Here is a 14,921-nt window from a genome sequence, read left to right as displayed (position 1 = left end):
TCTTAGTTAACTTCGTGTAAACAAATATTCTATCTTGCATTCACTTAATTAGTACAATTATACACATTCGTGCATCATATAAGTATTAGAAGTGAATTTCATACCTAAGATAATAGATGCATAAAATAGGAAATAAATACACAAAAATGATAGGAAACTTCTCTTTATTAATACTTCCAACTGTTACAGACTTGACTCGCCCTATGCACTTAGCTGCAGGGGTCCACGCACTCAACTGCAGACTACTAGGCCTCTGCACACTTAGCTGCAGAGCCTTCTCCTACTATACAACCCAAAAAATAGACTTTACTCCACAGATCTATCTCCCATACATCATATGTTCATCTTTCTTATCAATTGATTTATTCTCTCTTAATTACTTAGAGCCTCACTCTATTTATACAATCCCATGGTCCGTGGACCATGGGTAGATTTCTACAGCGGAAACTACAATAACAAAACTAAGGGTAGACAACCCTTTGACTCTTTCACAAACTACGCGCTCCACGCCCACAAAATGAAGAGTCTTTACATTGGAATTACAATCTTTGATCAAAATATGGGCTCTAAGCCCCAAAAATTCCCTTGGGGGATCCCGCGCCCAACAGGCCCCCAACACAAACATCGCGACTTGCCCTTGAGTCACTCTGTTGGTGCAGAGATATTTGGGTGAAGACCTCCCAACTCTGACTGGATCACTGCAAGCTCGGCAATGCAATGAGCGGCTGCTAGCTGTACTTCTTTGACGCATTGTTCAATGACCGTTGTGGCTGAACTACTACCTTGGATCCTTTCCTGTGTTTCTTGTAGCTGCATGAGCTTTGCTTCAATGGAGTTTGTAATGGTGTACACTTCATCAATCCATGGTTGTAAGCGTGCCTTCAAAACTGCTTCCTTATGCTGAGCATCATCCACCTGCTCCTTGAGCACTTTAGCCTGCTGCATCCTGGTGAGCCTCTGTGTAAGGGAAACTATCTGCGCGGTCCCTTTTACTTCGTCATATCTCTACAGTAGCTCGTGCCTCTATCTCTAGGTGTTGTATGTTTGGGTCCTCCTGCATGGTGGTGAGAACCTCGAATGATTGCTCAAACAACTTTATGCAGTCTGTCACTGCATTGTTGACCACCACTATTGCTGCTGTAATCGCCATGGCGTGTTGTTCCTTAACCTCCTACGGAGTTGAAGGTTGTGCCTTCAATTGCAGTTCTGCTATCTGAAGTTTTAGCTCCAGTTGAACCCTGGCCATTTCCTCTTTTGCCTCCTGCACCTTTGCTGCTAATTTTTAGACGTGCACTTCCACTGGTTCTTCTGCTTGGATGGCCAACTCTAAGACCATCTGGTAGGCTTCCTCTACCACCTACACTATTTTTATGTTCTGTGCCACTACCTCATCACACTGTAGGCTCAACTATTCAATGTTGATGCACTGTCACTCATTACCTGAAGCATGTGACCCTCCCTGGCTCGTAGTTTTGCAGTACCTCCATCCTTCAAAATATAGAGTGTCTCCCAAGGGAGCATAGCTACATTTAATCCAATTCCCTTCAACCTACTGACAATAGGCCTGTTGGCCTCATTTTTTGTAATGAGTGCTCCATCCAGAAGCACTATGGTGTTGGTCATCTGGGCGCGCAACATTTCCTCAGCCACGGATGTGCCTACTGTGAGGCTGGTTGACACAGTGCCAGCTTGTGGAGTGCACACCTACAACTCATGTACCTATGCCCAGAGAGCCTCCAACACCATATAGTGTTCCTCCTCAAACTGGTGGAGGGCCTCTACGGCGATTTCCTTCACCGTCTTGCCAATGTCGTGTAGATCCCCCTTAGTGAGGGTTATCGGGTTGAATGAAGTCTTCGAAGCCTTTGACTTCTTTCGCGGCCCTACCTACTCTCTTGGGCATGGATGTTTTAGCTTAGCAGACATTTTATGCGAGTCCATGCCACCTTGCTCTGTATTGGTCTCTGGCTTAGGCGAAGGCAACTTCTGTCCTTCACTCGCTTCTTTTGCTGTCTTCTACTACTCTTATACTAACTTCGCAGCATCACGTGCCACCTAGGCCTTAGCCGCTACTTCTTCCTTCCTATGTTTCTATGCCAACTGTGCTCTCTGCAGTTTTACCTCTTCCTTCTTCCGTTGTATGGCGAAATTCCTTGCTTCCACCGTGGATCCAGTTGGAGCGCGCCACTCTGATGGCCACAACTCAAGGACTGCGAAGATGACATTGTCTGTCACCAGATAGGGTAACTCGTGCCACATCTTTGTGGGGTCCTTCCGCACCCTGATGTAGACATCGTGAAAATCTGCCTTGAACTCTGCGAAGCTCTACAGACTATTGTAGTTGGGCGATAACCGCGACTTGTGATTAATCCCCATCTTGATGTTCATCTCCATGAGCACCTAGAATATTTTTTTGTCCCTTATACTTTGTGCATCGTTGGTTTCTCACAACAAAGCGTACTTCACTGCCTCTGGAAGGTCCTACGCAATTGTCAGGAACTAGCTAACTTTAGGCAATTCCCATGCCACCAGTACTATGGAAAACAGAAGCCACGCATAGTGAAAATTTTTTCCCTACTCTTGTGCCTCGCGATAGTTCTCAAGGAACTCTCTGCATAAGTAGTTTGCCTAGTTGAATTTGACCCCTTCTACACATTTCACTACTAGTGCAACCACCGGTGCAGACACCTCATTCGCGCGACACTTCCACATAACCTTCCCTACCAATATCTGCGTCGCGACTTTAACCACAGGGTTGTTGACGTTGGAAATGGCATACCCTCTCATCTTCTTTTCCAGCTTAAACTTCTTCTTCATGACCTCCGTGATGACCAAATCATCGCTCTTTCCCTCCGAGATATTTGCGGGGTCCTCCCTTTTGTAAGGGGGCGGGTAATTCTGTGAATCAAATGGTCTATGATGGGGATGGACTCCTCCAGCCACAAGCACCCATCATGTACCAGGTGTTAGCCTCCTATTGCAATAGGTGTTCATATTTCATGATTGATAGTTGAAAGTGCCAAATATGTCATCCTTTCATGCTGCAAGGTTCCATATTTCCAAAGAAGAGGCCATGAAAGTGTGCCAGTCTAAATGTCACTGTTGTATTCCAAATTTTGATGAGTTTTTTCAGCTAAGGGAAGTCCAAACAGCTTAATCCTAGCTTCCCTAGGTTTCAATTTCTTGTTGTAGAATATAGAGAATGAATATCTATCCAAACAGCTTAATCTTGGCAGATTTGTAGATAGGTAGAGAAACAAGGGTGCTTAACAACTTAATCTAAGCCCCTGGATGATATAAGGGTAAGTTTAGATAGGAGGGCAGTCAAAAGAAAAAGGATAATCAGGGTCTGCAAGTCCAAGTGCACCCATGCAAAAAGAAGAAAAAATGCTAGGTAAGTAGGTTGGGTAAGTAGTTTTGTGGTTGCAGAATCAAGCTATGTGATCCATTTCATGTTTTTTTGTTACAACTATTCAGATCACAAGGCAATTTCCCTTTGGAAGAGCTCAAGCGAGGCATGTCTAATTCCCCTTTCTTCTAAATCCCCAAATCACTCACTAACATCCCCTTGAGGACCTTGGGATCTGCCCAACCAGTCCTGTTATTACTTAATTTTTGTAAAAAACCAAGTCAAGCTTTGACTTTCTTCAGTGAAAGCAAGCCCCATTTCTTGTGTAAACTCATTTCTCCATATCCCATTCAAATCTCATGTCTAAGTTTCAGATCATAAACTTGGCATCATTCCCCTTACATTTCCATTTCACAAACTCATATTAACTTCTAATCCTATTATATAGCTCCCTGACTAAATTTTCCCATCCCTAATTGCTACAAAAACTATATAAAATCCCAAAAATATTACATATCCCACCCTTTAGCACTATAGCTATGTACATACAGCTCTTGGATATAATAGTCCACCTGGGACTATTATGAACCCATCCGTGTCATAACCTTGGGATTTGTCTAAACCTCTGGTTAGGCTAATAACCTATATCCACCCCTTTACCCTCAAAACCTTATAATTCTACCCCTCCGTAGTCATTTTCCCAAAGTTAATGTTTAAATGTTTTATTAAACATTAAATTATCGTTTCCCCCCGCTTAAAACTAACCCATAAAACCCAAATTTCCAAAGTTTTGGACCCCCCCGTCATGCACTTTTGATTAAATAAAATGGGCGGGTCTCGTCCCTAACCTCCCACTACCTCACCTACCCCGCCAGTCGTCCGATGGGCAGTGCCCGAGATCAACGGTGGGCGGGTGTTTCCACATGCCGATTAGCTAGAGGTTAACGTCCCAGGGATGAGCGGTTTCCCCGTCGTACCCCCGCCACATGTCAGCCTCCCGATGTGTTTGGAGGCCCCTCCCCCAATACCACCTACGCGGAAAAGCGGTGCGGGAGAAAACCGGATACCGCCTCCGCCGAAAGATGTCAGCGCCACGTCTTCATGACGTCATCAACCTGCGTCGACCTCCTGCCACCGTGTCCTGTGCCACGTCACCGCCACGTCACCCTGTCGTACTGCTAATGTCACCCTGCCACGTTACTACCATACTGGGACCCACCGCTGATGTCATCATCAAAAAGGGCATGAAGCGCAAATCTGCAGCAAGGGATGCCCGGAATGAAAATCCGAGGCAGTTTTTGAGGCCAAAAATGGAAGCCCTCTCATGGCTCAGCTACCAGCAGGCCCGAAATTCGCAAATGGACAAGAATTTCTTAAAATAGGTTCGGAAAAGGGGCAAAGACAATTCTAAAGGCAACAAAGGGCCGAACAACAGCCATAAAATGTCGATGGGACACTTTAAGGCAGTCAGAAGACAACAAGGAGCCCAGGTTCAGTGAAAGTGTATCAGAGGAAGCGGCGAAGACTATCAGTTAGTATTTTTGGTGGAAATATATATTTCCAAAGTAGGCAGACATTGAAGGCCCCCCAGCAAAGTCAAACAAAGCGGTGAAACCATTTAAGGCTCTCAAATCACAGCTAATGCACATCAGAACCACTCAAGAGTAGGGGATCAAAACCCAAAGCACAGTTATGGCCAAATGCTAGCGCAAGGCTCTAAGGACATCATAATTACTCATTTTTTGAGGCGGCTGCCCCCGACGCAGCATTAGATAGATATTTTGGGCATTTATTTCAGGCATATGTTAGGTTAAAGACACTTATTGCATCAGATCTGTCTGAGATTTGATTTTTGTATATATTTTGCTTATAAAAACCACCCTAATTTACTGTTTAAAGGGTTGGTTGGTTGATTTGCTCCACTAGAGACTCGCTCTGTATACTTGATGTTTTCATTAATCAAAGACTGCTGAAAAGCTTGGAGGATGAACTGTCTGCTATGTTATTAATGTTTTGAAGAATGAATATGGAATTCTTGTGCTGCAACATGACCCAATAAGTGATTTCTACCTCTGTTTTCCATTGATATATGCTCATATCATACATATATCACCATCTAAATAGCAGATAAAAGAATTAGCTTAGAACTTGCTTGACTGCACTCTATGCTCAATTTCTACTGTTTCTTTATGTTTTCCTCTGAATTGGTAATGAATATGAATTCCCTTTGGCTCATATTCTCCTAATTCACCAATGTTTGACAGTTATCTAGGGATTCTTTATTGCTCCTAGATATAGCTCATTCACCTTCCCTCTGTTAAGCTGAATAAGAGATTCTTAATTTCCTCTCATTCCTTAGCCTTCAATCCATCTCCATTTAGCTTGAAAGTTGTTTCATGTGTGGCTATCCTGCTCCATTTTCCTCTTGTGACCAAGAAAACACACTAGCAGTCCTACTCCTTGACTCCATGCCCAATGGTTTGAAACTTTCATTCTATACCTACCTCTCTACTTGGAAACATCATCCTTCCCACCAAAACTTGAACAAAACCCCTTGAACTCAATAACTAGCCTAAAATCATCATCAAAAAAGCTAAATCATAAAGAGAGAGCCCTCTCTGATTGCAGGTGGGCTAGAACCTGCAGTCCAAAGATTGGTTTGTGGTTACCTCGGCCGTATTCCCTTGGGAGTCAAAGGGAACAACCTGAGTGATAACATAATGGTGACTCCACTGGGGAAAATGAATTTTCCAATTGCTGTATATTCCTTAAAACTACAGATGAAGCCTGAATGTCAGCCAAGGAGCCTTTGAACTGTTCTTGCTTTGCATTTACAGGAGTAAATAAAAGATGCTTCAGTCAATCTTCATGCTAGTTTTGAGTTGTAGATAGTTATTCCAAAATTTGATCAGTTCCTTTCTAATTCTAAAAACATTCACAGAAAATACCAAAACAAGTTCAGGATCTGGCTCCCAAAAGGAACTCACATTATATAAGCTCAAATCCAGACCCAAATCCCCCAGCTATTTTTGAAAATCCCAATTTAATCCCAAGGAACATCAGGAAGCTAGAGCGAAGAGAAGATTTTGCTGATTCTAGTCCTGAAACAGTCCAGCCAAGCTGTGTTCCAACCCCTGTCAAAGTTTTATTTCGTTCAACCCCTACTTCCCCTTGTTCATCATCCACCTCTCAAAGCACTCCTTCCACACCTCCATTCACTGCACATACTCCCATTACCACTACTATTACCGCTGTTCCAGTTGTTCCATTTATCCCTGTTGTTCCACTTATCCCTGTGAATATGGCAAATAGATATGCTCCGTTACAATTGCCTGCTAATCCAGGGGCTATGCCTCAGGATTACCAAACTAAAATCACATACTTTGATGGTACTGGTTCTTGCACAGCCCTTCAACATACCAAGAATATGCAAGACTATTTTGAGAACTATGAGATAGATGATGATAGTGTAAGAATGAAGATTTTTGTCCAAAGCTTAACAGGAGATGTAAGGCCCTGGTTTAGAAGCCTTGCTGCAAATTCCATAGCTAACCCAGAGGCCCTTTACCAAACATTTCTTAACAGATGGGAGAAAAAGAAAGATCCCTTGCACATATTATTTGAATATGACACCATCAAAAGAGGCACTCAAGAGTCTGTCTTAGACTACTGTGCGAGATTTAATAATGTTTATAATGCAATACCACAGAACTTAAGACCTCCACCCGATCTTGCTTTGTATAAATTCCCTGATGGTTTTGATACTGACATGGCTTATTAGTTAAGGGAAAGAGCCCCTCAAAGCCTAGCAGACATGCAAGATGTTGCTGTTAGCGTAGAGGAAAATCTAATTGCCAAAAGAAAAAGAGCTAGAACTGAGAGAAGAACCACCTTTAAGGAAGAACCCTCAGCCTTAGACCAAAAGATGGATGCTATTATCAGTGGCATGCACAGGCTGGGAGATAGAGTAGAAACTATTGAAAGGAAATCTACATGGGAAGGACAACAGCCCAATATCATAAGGAACCCAAATTTCAGGAAAACTCAGAACACAAATGCTGGTAGGTCTATCCCAGACCATGATATAAGACCTCCTTTCCAAGAGAACTACATAGAAGCATCCACATTTGGTGAGTAGACAGAAGACACTCACATGAATTTGATGGATCTAAAGGGTGAGCAACAAATTTTCCTAACCCAAGAAGACCAAGATGACCATGAAATAAATCAATTTCGGACTAAGTCAGGTGAGTCTTTTGATTTCAAGCAAGGTTATGATTCAACTGCTTATGAGGTCCACAAACAGTATAAGCTGAGAACAAGAACCATAGATGTGCCCGAAAAGGTTAAACCAAGTGATACCAAACAGCCTAAGAAGATCAAAGAAAAGGCTGCCCTCATTGAAACTATTGATAAAACAGTCCCAAATCCAAAGGATGTCACCATAGAGGATGTCACAAACATGCAACCCTCTAATGATCACCCTCAGCCAGCTTCTTCCTCAAAAGAAGATTTGAACAGCTCTCCTAAAAACCTTTCCAAATCAGAAATAGTTCAAGAAATCAATTGAGAACAAGAGAAAACTGCTGAAAGTGCAATTGAAAAGGGAAAATCTGCCAATCACAATACTAAAACACAGTCAGAAAAACCTTTTGATTTAGAGGCAGAAATAGGTAAACTGAAGATATCCATCCCTTTATCTGAACTTGCCAAACATGATATCTATAGGCAGCAAATCAAAATATCGCTGCAAATGCTAGAAAATAGGGATGATGTGAATGTATTAGATGATCAACCTAAGCTCCTTTTCGGTCCTGAAGTCAATGGTAAATCAGGATATGGAGTTGTGTTACCATTCTATGTCAGTTTGCACATTCATGAAAAAGTATTGCATAATTCTATGTTTGACTCAGGTGCCTCACACAACCTTATGCCCAAAGCTGTAATGGAAAAGCTAAACCTTGATGTTACAAGACCCTACAAAGACTTATTTTCCTTTGACTCAAGTCAGGTCAAGTGTTTAGGCTTAATCAAAGACTTATGTGTCTCCTTAGTCCAATACCCAAACAAGACAATCCTCATGGATGTGGTGGTTGCTGACATTCCACCAAAGTATGGCATGTTATTGTCAAGATCTTGGGGAGCAAAACTCCAAGGATCTCTCCAACTAGACCTCTCCTATGCCACTATATTTGTCTTTGGGCAACCAAAGAGACTATATAGAGAAACACTGATGAAGTATGTGGTAAGTAGTGAGGAAAAGCCCCAAAACTTCCCTATTTATTCAATCCATTCTTATATAGATTCTTTTATTTTATTTAATGAGGAAACAAGTCCTCCCACTAATGATAAGCCATTGGCTTTAGAACTAGACACACACATCAATGAAGAATCGATTGCCCATACTGATGAAACTGTCAAAACAATCAAGGCAACCAGCATACAAGAAGAACCTCCCCAGATAGAAAATTCAAATCTGCCCACTGCAAGAATGACTGAAACTCTTAATACTAACCACAAGCAAGGAATCACATGGTATTTAGAGTTTGATGGCTCTGTTAACAAGTTAGGAGCAAGGGCAGGTGTATGGATTCACAATACACACAACAATCATGAAGAAGGCCATGCCTATAGACTAAACTTCAAATGTACCAACAACATGGCAGAGTATGAGGCTCTCCTTTTAGGCCTTAAACTGCTCAAAGCTCTAGGAGCTATAAAAGTATCCATTCTAGGTGACTCAGATTTAGTCATACAGCAAATGAAAGGCAACTTTGTTACTAATGACAATAGAATGAGGGCCTATAGGACTGTTGCCACTAATATACTCAATGCATTCACTGAATCCAAGCTTGCCAAGATTTCAAGAGATCATAACATTCATGCACACAGCCTAGCCACTTTTGCTAGTACATGCAAGCTCCCCTTTGAGCCAAATCACCATTTCACTGTTGAGATAAAACATAGGCCTGCTATCCCAAATAATATTAAATATTGGCAAGTGTTTGAAAATGATGCCCAGATTAACAATTTCGTCACTCTTGAGCATGAGTTTTCAAATATTAACATTGACATGGATGCTATGACAGATGAACAACAACAAACAAATGAAAATCAGCAGGCTGTAACAACTGTAACAGCCAAACACATGCTAAACCAACTATTTTTGACAATGCAAACATAGAAGAGCTAAAACAGATGCAATTGGAGGAAATAGCTGAAACAGATGCCGAGATCGTTGATCTAAAAGATAACTTTCTCCCTGTTGGCCTCATTCCGTTAGAAGATATGTTTGATGCAAATGATGTTCCCAAAAATCCAAAAATGTAACCCTTAAATGTTGCTATAGAAGAACACAACATTGGGATAATAGAGAAGCCCAAAATGATCAAACTATCTCAATCTTTGCCACACGATCAAAAGCCCAAATATGTTGATTTGTTTAAAGAGTTCCAAGATGTATTTGCTTGGAGTTATGAGGACTTGAAGTCCTATGACGCCTCAGTGATCCAACACACCATTCCCTTAAAACCAAATCAAAGGCCCTTCAAACAGAAATTAAGGAGAATCAATCCTGTGCTTCTCCCTTTGATTGAAAAGGAAGTGCAAAGAATGTTTTAAGCAGGTATCATAGCACCCATCATATTTTGTGAATGGGTATCCAATCTTGTTCCCACAAGAAAGAAGACAGGTGAGATTAGGCTATGTGTAGATCTAAGAAATTTAAACCAAGTCTCCCTAAAAGACCACTACCCATTGCCAAAAATGGACCACATCCTACAAAGAGTAGTGGGGTCATCTAGAATCTCTTTTCTAGATGGCTTTTCAGGTTTTAATCAAATACTGGTTCACACGGATGACCAAGACAAGACAGCCTTTACCACATCATGGGGAACATTTAAATATGTGAAGATGCCTTTCAGACTTAAAAACACTGGTGCTACCTTTCGAAGGGCCATGTACATTGCATTTGCCAAGGAAATCCATGATTTCTTGGTTTTCTATCTTGATGACCTTACCCCTTTCTCCAAATCTGATCAAGAGCACCTCAAACACCTAAGGCAAATATTCATGACATGTAGGAAATATGGCATTTCCTTGAACCCCAAGAAGTCTCTCTTTGGCCTTGAAGAAGGTAAATTACTAGGCCATATCATCTCAAAAGATGGAATTAGAATTGATCCTGAAAGAATTCAAGCCATCCTTCAAATCCCATTTCCAAGAAACATAAAAGAGTTGCAAGCATTCCTTGGAAAGATCAATTTCCTAAGGAGATTTATCCCAAATCTAGCCGAGCTGATAAGACTGTTAAGCAACATGTTAAAAAAGGATGCCAAGATAAAATGGTCTCTTGAAACCAAGCAAGCCTTTGAGAGTATCAAAACTGCCTTAACCCAAGCCCCAATCCTCACAAGTCCTCAATTTGATAAGGATTTCATCATTTTTTCATTTGCATCTGAACACACCATAGCTGCTGTCCTTTTGCAAAAGGATGATCAAGGAGCTGAAAATCCAATTGCATTTTTTAACCGAGCCTTAAGAGATGCCCCTTTGAAGTACCAAATCATGGAGAAGCAGGCCTATGCCCTTGTTAAAGCAATCAAAGATTTCCGAGTTTACATTTTATATTCACATGTGATTGCCTATGTTCCAAATGCTGTTGTAAAAGACATATTAACCCAAGAGGGGTTAGAAGGCAAAAGAGGCAAGTGGATTGCCAACATCCTTGAGTATGACATAGAAATAAAACCAACCAAGCTCATAAAGGGACAAGGTTTAGCCAAACTGATGTCCGAAACAAACTTCCAAGCCTTAGACATTAACCAACTGGACAATGAACAGGAGCTGGCGACTCCACAGATTAGTGAAACCTTTTTGCAATCCCCATGGTATGCTGATATATGATTTGTATTGTTAAACCTATTTGCTCCCCCAGGATTGTCCAGAACCAAGAAAAGATTTTTAAATATGAAAGCTTCAAAGTTTTGTGTCATAGATGGTGCTTTATTTTGGAAAAATCATGAAGGCATACTGCTTAATTGTTTAACCATGAATGAAACTAACAATGTCATGAAAGAATTCCATGTAGGGGACTGTGGAGGACATCTATATTGGAAGTCCACTGCTGATAAAATTTTAAGGGCTAGTTTCTATTGGCCCTCTTTGTTTGCAGATGTAAAGAAATTTGCTATCTCATGTCATAAATGCCAAATCTTTGAGGGCAAAAGAAAGCTGTTACCTTTACCTCTTAAGCCCATCTCAACCGAGAAGCCTTTTTAGCAATGGGGTCTTGACTTCATTAGAGAAATCCACCCCTCTTCCTCAGGCCAGCATAAGTGGATTCTAACAGCCACCGACTATTTCACTAAATGGATTGAAGCCATCCCATGTAGAAAGGCCAATGACTCCATCATTATCCAATTCCTTGAGACCAACATCCTTTCTAGATTTGGCTGCCCTGAGAAGATCATTACTGACAACGCCACTGCCTTCAAATCCAAAAATATGATCAATTTTTGCCATAAATTTCACATTACCTTGGGCCACTCCATAGCCTATTACCCTCAAGGTAATGGCTTGGCCAAATCATCCAACAAAAGCCTCATAAACATCATAAAGAAAGTGCTGGAAGAAAATAGAAGAACTGGCATAAAAAGCTCACAAATGCCCTATGGGCAGATAGACTTTCAACAAAGAAATCCATTGGGATGAGCCCTTATGAGCTGGTGTATGGCATGGAGGCCAGATTTCCATCTTCCTTGGGCATTCCTATCATCAAGTTGTTACAAGAGATCCAAGCTAAACCAAATGATGTTCAAAGAAGAATCCACCAGACCATTCATCTTCAGCAAACAAGAGAGCAGGTCTATGACAGAGCTCAAAGTTTGCAAGAGAAGCTCAAAAGGATGTTTGATAAGAGAGCTAAGGCTGAGGATTTCTGTGTTGGCAACAAAGTTCTAAGGTGGGACTCATGAAGAGAAGACAAGGGAAAACATGCAAAATTTGATTTTTTATGGAAAGGTCCATTTGTTATCAGAGTTGTGCAGGGCAATAACACATATTTCCTCAAATATGTAGAGGACAGCATAACTGAAGAAGGCCTTGTCAATGGCTGAATGCTAAAGCATTATTATGATCCCTGTTGTTGAACACAGCGTAGCTGTACTATATTTGTACATAAATACTTGTATTTCCAGCACTTTGTTTTTATAGCAGGCCAAATAATGGAACAGTGCAACAAATTTTTTTAAAGGAAGAACCAAAGCAAGTCCTCCATTCAGATCTTTGTCATTGCATTAATCTCAGCAAAAGAGTAGACAGTTTTTCAGTCAATAGTATTAAAAGAAAGGAGGATTTTCAGTTTACAACAGCACCCTTTTTCAAGACAGAATCAAGGGTAGTGCTCCAGTTTTGTTCCCCTATGTTGTGTTTATTTCAAAGGCAGGTTCTCAGGAAGAGGTGCATGTAATGATAGAGCACACAGAAGAAAGCAGGCAATGCTGCTATTGTATAAAAATTCAGTTTATGAGAATGCTGTGTTCAGGTTTCAAATTTTCAATCATTTGACAACCAGCACAAGGGAAGTTTCAGTCTACGGCAACAATAGAAGAACAAGGCAGTCTGACCTGTTGTTCTTGGCTTTTCACAAGGAAAATCCATCCCCAAGTGGAGCCACTGTTAGCCTCCTATTGCAATAGGTGTTCATATTTCATGATTGACAGTTGAAAGTGCCAAATATGTCATCTTTTCATGTTGCAAGGTTCCATATTTCCAAAGAAGAGGCCATGAAAGTGTGCCAGTCTAAATGCCGTTGCTGTATTCCAAATTTTGATGAGTTTTTTCAGCTATGGTAAGTCCAAACAGCTTAATATTGGCTTCCCTAGGTTTCAATTTCTTGTTGTAGAATATAGAGAATGAATATCTGTCCAAACAGCTTAATCTTGGCATATTTGTAGATAGGTAGAGAAACAAGGGTGATTAACAGCTTAATCTAAGCCCCAGGATGATATAAGGGTAAGTTTAGATAGGAGGGCAGTCAAAAGAAAAAGGATAATCAGGGTCTGCAAGTCCAAGTGCACCCATGCAAAAAGAATAAAAATGCTAGGTAAGTAGGTTGGGTAAGTAGTTTTGTGGTTGCAGAATCAAGCTATGTGATCCATTTCATGTTTTTTTGTTACAACTATTCAGATCACAAGTATAAGGCAATTTCCCTTTAGAAGAGCTCAAGTGAGGCATGTCTAATTCCCCTTTCTTATAAATCCCCAAATCACTCACTAACATCCCCTTGAGGACCTTGGGATCTGCCCAACCAGTCCTGTTATTACTTCTTTTTTGTAAAAAACCAAGTCAAGCTTTGACTTTCTTCAATGAAAGCAAGCCCCATTTCTTGTGTAAACTCATTTCTCCATAGCCCATTCAAATCTCATGTCTAAGTTTCAGATCATAAACTTGGCATCATTCCCCTTACATTTCCATTTCACAAACTCATATTAACTTCTAATCCTATTATATAGCTCCCTGACTAAATTTTCCCATCCCTAATTGCTACAAAAACTATATAAAATCCCAAAAATATTACATATCCCACCCTTTAGCACTATAGCTATGTACATACAGTTCTGGGATATAATAGTCCACCTGGGACTATTATGAACCCATCCGTGTCATAACCCTGGGATTGGTATAAACCTCTGGTTAGGCTAATAACCTATATCCACCACTTTACCCTCAAAACCTTATAATTCTACCCCTTCATAGTCATTTTCCCAAAGTTAATGTTTAAATGTTTTATTAAACATTAAATTATCGTTTCCCCCCGCTTAAAACTAACCCATAAAACCCACATTTACAAAGTTTTGGACCCCCCGTCACGCATTTTTGATTAAATAAAACAGGCGAGTCCCGTCCCTAACCTCCCGCTACCTCACCTACCCCGCCATCCATCTGATGGCCAGTGCCCGAGATCAACGGTGGGCGGGTGTTTTCACATGCCGATCCATCGGAGGTTAACTTCTGGGGGATGGGCGGTTTCCCCGTCATACCCCCGCCATGTGTCAGCCTCCCACTGTGTTCGTAGGCCCCTCCCCCAATACCACCTACGCGGAAAAGCAGATGCGAGAGAAACCGGGATACCGCCTCTGCCGAAAGACGTCAGCGCCACGTCTTCATGACGTCATCAACCTGCATCGGCCTCCTGCCACCGTGTCCCGTGCCACGTCATCGCCATGTCGCCCTGCCGTACTGCTGACGTCACCCTGATGACATCACCCTGCCACATCACCGCCGTACTGGGACCCACCACTGACGTCATCATCAAAAATGGCGCGAAGCGCGAAATCTGCAACAAGGGATGCCCGGAATGAAAAATCGAGGCATTTTTTGATGCGCGATTAGCGCTTAGCGCTTAGCGCTAATCGCACATCGCTAAGGGAAATAGGCCAAAATGGAAGCCCTCTCATGGCTCGGCTACCAGCAAGCCCGAAATTCGCAAATGGACAGGAATTTCTTCACATAGGTTCGGAAAAGGGGCAAAGACAGTTCTAAAGGCAACAGAGGGCCGAACAGCAGCCAT

The sequence above is a fragment of the Pinus tabuliformis genome, chromosome 5_1 (genome assembly GCF_031772625.1).
Source record: "Pinus tabuliformis cultivar Carrire ecotype Pingquan chromosome 5_1, CPIR1, whole genome shotgun sequence".
In the NCBI taxonomy this organism is placed as follows: domain Eukaryota; kingdom Viridiplantae; phylum Streptophyta; class Pinopsida; order Pinales; family Pinaceae; genus Pinus; species Pinus tabuliformis.
This window is presented reverse-complemented; position numbering follows the sequence as displayed.